The sequence below is a fragment of the Telopea speciosissima genome, chromosome 1, assembly GCF_018873765.1.
Source record: "Telopea speciosissima isolate NSW1024214 ecotype Mountain lineage chromosome 1, Tspe_v1, whole genome shotgun sequence".
Taxonomy (NCBI): Eukaryota; Viridiplantae; Streptophyta; class Magnoliopsida; order Proteales; family Proteaceae; genus Telopea; species Telopea speciosissima.
The window spans coordinates 65,574,662-65,579,316 of NC_057916.1; positions in this window are offsets into that span (position 1 = coordinate 65,574,662).

Consider the following 4,655-nt stretch of genomic DNA (forward strand, 5'->3'; position numbering starts at 1 on the left):
ACAAATTGGATGGTTATAATGCATTGCATGTACCAACTCCTATGCTGCACATCCCCATATAGTAGAATTGCCTAATAAAATATATTTTTTTCTTGTAGTTTTATAAGTAAAAATTACTTCCAAATGTAAACCTAGTCAGACTCCTTGGTGGGCCCACCCGCAACTCATAACTGCTTGGCTTTGGTCGACTCATTCTTAATTTTCTTTGAATAAAATATTAAAAAGAAAAAAAAGTACTCTTTAGGCTTTAGCAGGGCAAGGGAGAAACTGCAGCCAATGACCATTTTGCATTTTTTAATCTCTCTAGATCGGATAGCCACAAAACAAAACAATGAAATGACAGAAACACCCATAAATTTCCAATTTAATGAAATTCCAGTTATGACCCTTTACCAACAACCCATCTCTCATTTATTTATTTATTTAAATTTTTTTTGTTGGATTGAACCATGTCTCATTATTCACTGTGTGGTAATGACTCGTAAGATCTTGTCTAAGGATTAATTAAGGTTAATGCTTGCGTATCCTTAACTGCTGGTTAATTAGTACTCATCTCTATCAGGGTTTTTTTTTTTTTTTTTTTTTTTTTTTTTTTACTTTGTTTTGGTGCAAACATCTCTATCAGTTTGACCCATAGTTTGAGGAGTCCCTATCAAATCCGGCTGATTCGTATCGATATCGGTGGAGACTGATATTGAGTTCCTAATTGATCCGTAAATGTAGATTGGTACAGAAAAAAGTAAAAATGCGAGAAAAAAAAATCCAATTTTTTGAAGAATACAAAGGTAAATCGGTTCGATCCAAATCGATACGGACCAATCCGGATTGGTATCAATTGAGACCGATACCGATTACTAAAACCCTGGTTTAACCCATCTGGTTAGGAGATTTGCCTCTTCTAGGGCTATTGGCATTTTGATCATGTTTGTAGATATCGGATCAACACGTATAGTATCAGTATTGTATCATTATTAATATCAATATCAATATCGGTCCGCTTCAAATGATTTTGCCCTAAAAATACCAATCATACTGTATTTTGATAAGTATACCCTCTATCCATTATGTGACGTCCATAGTCCATCCCATTCTCCATATCGGTCAGGTATCGATATCACACTGTATTTTGATAATTATACCCTCTATCCGTTCTGTGTCTGTACCATTCACCATATCGGTTAGGTATCGCTGATACTGATATGGACCGGCCGATCTAAGACCGATACCTAAAACACTGGATATGAGCCTTCCAAGAGTGGCTCATCTGTGGACGGTTCTAATTGATTGGAAAGGGCACATAGATAGTCATATTCTGGAATCTGGACCAGCTGATCATTGTGCCATATTTTAGAGAGTAATGGGAACAAGCATAAGATATGGGAGACCATTTGCTAGAACTTTGAAGGGAATGAAGAAAAGGGTATTGATTAGGTGGTTAGTTCCATCTAATGGCCTTACCTTGATCTTATGTGTGGCCCACTGATTAAATGGTCCAGGCTGATCAAATGGGACTTTTTTGTGAAAAAAAAAACAGGAAAAACCTATCACCACAAATTGAGGAATAAATGACTTGTTTGGTCTATTTTTCTCTTATGAGACTTTTTGCTCCAAATTGAGTGCTACTTCATTTTCCTCTTACAATAAGATGGAAAGTTCATCTAAGAAATCAATAATAAAACATAATTAAATGAGAAAACTTATTTAGCCATCTATCTATCTCTTAAATATTACTGATTCAAATTTAACCATCAAAATGGAATCTTATGCACTTAAATATCAAAAGTCAGTTCTAGCAATGTCATTGACTTGTTTCCAATTGGAGCTCATGAATATTAAAAAAAAATTAAAAAAAAATGCTAGTCGGTCAGGTGGTTAGATCGGGATCATGCAAAATTATCGCTCAGCTCCCAATGAACTAAAAAATCTCATTCACTTAAATGCTCATGCATGCACTCTTATCTAGCCCTGTGCTAGTGCAGGTGCTACACGTCCAATTGCCCTCTTGACTATAAAAAGTAAGGAGGAAACCACTAATTTCATGGATGTGTTCAAAAAATTGCCAATCAAATTATGGGTGTCAACCCCTAAACTAATCATGACCGAAAAACCCAAATTGAACCAAACTAATTATTTATCAGACAGACTTCGATTTAGGGTATTATAAAACCGATTGAAACCAATACCAAAAACCATAACATAAACATGTTATTTTTCCCATAATTATGTATATATATATATATACATGGTAAGTTGAACGGACCAAACCCGATATCAAATCGATAAAAGAAAATCAAAATAAAGCGAACCTAATTCGGACCGAAATTGATAAAAAAAAATGAACCTTTCCTTTATTGATTTAGTTCAAAATCACCCATTCTCACCCCGAAACCGATTCTATCCAACTAAAACTAGACCAAACCTAGAAGCACATTGATAAATTTTTAATGGGAGAAGGTTCCCTACACAATCTGAGTGCAGTGTTTCAAGTAAATGAATAAACCTCCTTTAAAATCTGACAATAGGGAAAGACGCATTTATGACATATCACCTCCTCTCATGAACAGTGATATGTGAAGGAGTATGCAATTTATTTTTAGATTGAAATCTTTCTCCCATTTTTAATGATGAAAACAAATTAACATTTTTGGAGTTGTATGCAAAGTAATGGGTCCTACAAACATTAATATTGCTCAAAAATACGAAATAGATATAAGGATATAGACTACACTTCAAAAGTGGTAGCTTCCTAGTCAATGTGTGTTCCCTTCTAAGGGGGCCTTTAACCTCAGCTTTTATGCCCTTGCTTGGTTAGAGGGGATTGTCAAATTATCAATTCGATTATTTTTTTTTTTCCATATTTGTAATTTTTTTTTTTGGGGGTAAAGTTCCCCATATTTACTGCATTTATTGTTTGGTCCTGTGGTAATAAAAGTCAGGGATAATTTTTTACTTTTAGCTGTTCATGCAGGATTGAAAAATTATCCTCTTCAATTCCGTAAAGCTCGATAGTGTGGCAATGCAAGGTGGAGATGCCGATACATTGCAACTTGGACATCTAATGGTCCAAACTTATTGACTATGTTGAGTTCGAACCGTTGGATGTTCGAGCTGCCACATGTCAACATCTTTCCATAACACTACCACACTGCCGAGCTTTAAGAATTGAAGAGGATAATAATCTGGCAGGATTGCAGGGCATCGGATGTGTACTTCCAAGAATAAGAGTTCCATGGCGCAATTGGCCAGCTTTGTCGCCATTTGGAGACTGGTTGGGGTATTTTTGTAATTTTAATCTTAGAAGAATATGAGGGACGTTGCCGGCGGTGATTGGAATTTTTGTTTCAAACTACCCAATTAAAGTAAATCGAAAACTTTCCTGATTTCACGGAGATACTCTCGATCATTAAAATAAATACCGGATTTACCCTTGCCTTTTCGGGTTTTCCCAAAAGCATTTTCCTGCCTCTTTTCCTCTTCTTTCCTGGGCTGCTGCTGACTTTAGCCGGTGGGAGGCACGAGGGCCTCACACCAAAGCACAATCGACTGAAGCACAGACAAGTGGAGGTTTCTCATTGGTCTAAAAAAGTCCATCGAAATGATCTAAGCCGTTCATCAGACGAAATGGCCCACACAATCAATCATGATTCATGATTCATGATTCATGACTCATGTCAATTCCCCAACACATGAGCTGGGCACTATGGCAAGTTCTTCAAGGTAATTTTTTAAATTGAAGACAGATAAGCTTTTGTCATTGTTAGGTCAAAATTGGAAAGCCACTACGGTTTGGAAATTTCTTCTAAATAAGTATAAGGAAAAAGAACGCTACCTGGTTAGCAGTTGCTTGGCCAACATGGCTCCTGCGTTTAGACACAGTACTGTTCTGCCTCCATGAAAAAACAAAAATTACATTCATATTGATGTTTATGCACACGCTTTCATTGACCAGTATGTGCATGTAGACTCTAGAGGCCTAGGCAGTGTTCACTCATCCGTAAGTATAAATTTAGGGAAAAAGTTTTCGTCCATGGACGAGAATGATTCATCCATCATCATAGGCTTCACAAACCTTTATAAGGTTTAAGGATTTTCCTAAAATACCCTCACAATATCCTCGTCGGTCCATCCCACACTCGTAATGAATGAATTATCATTTACCATGGGTGGAGGAAACATGAATAATAATAATAATAATAGGGCAAGAGATCGTTATCTAATAGTGTCGAGCCTGCACCAACACGGGGGGTCAATAATAGCACGTTCAAGAGCATTTGATTGAATGAGATTCACTAGAGGTTGAGCAATAATTTCACACAATTTTATGTTTCTAAGCAAAGAAACCATGTAATCGGTTAGTGTTCTTTTTTCCATAATAATAATATATTCAATATCACTCACCAAAAATATATATATATATATATATATATATATATTCAATATCCACCCGAATTAGTGGTGTTAAACCCATTTGGGGATGGATGGCGTCTTTATGTCATGAATCCACCAACGAATTATCATTTAGTAATGGTAATGGTAATGGTAATGGGTATTTTTTTTTTTTTTTAATGTCATGAATCCACCAAATTTACCATGTGGCAAAGAATTCTTATTTGGTAAACAGTTTAGTGTCACCTATTTAGGGGCAATTAGATAAA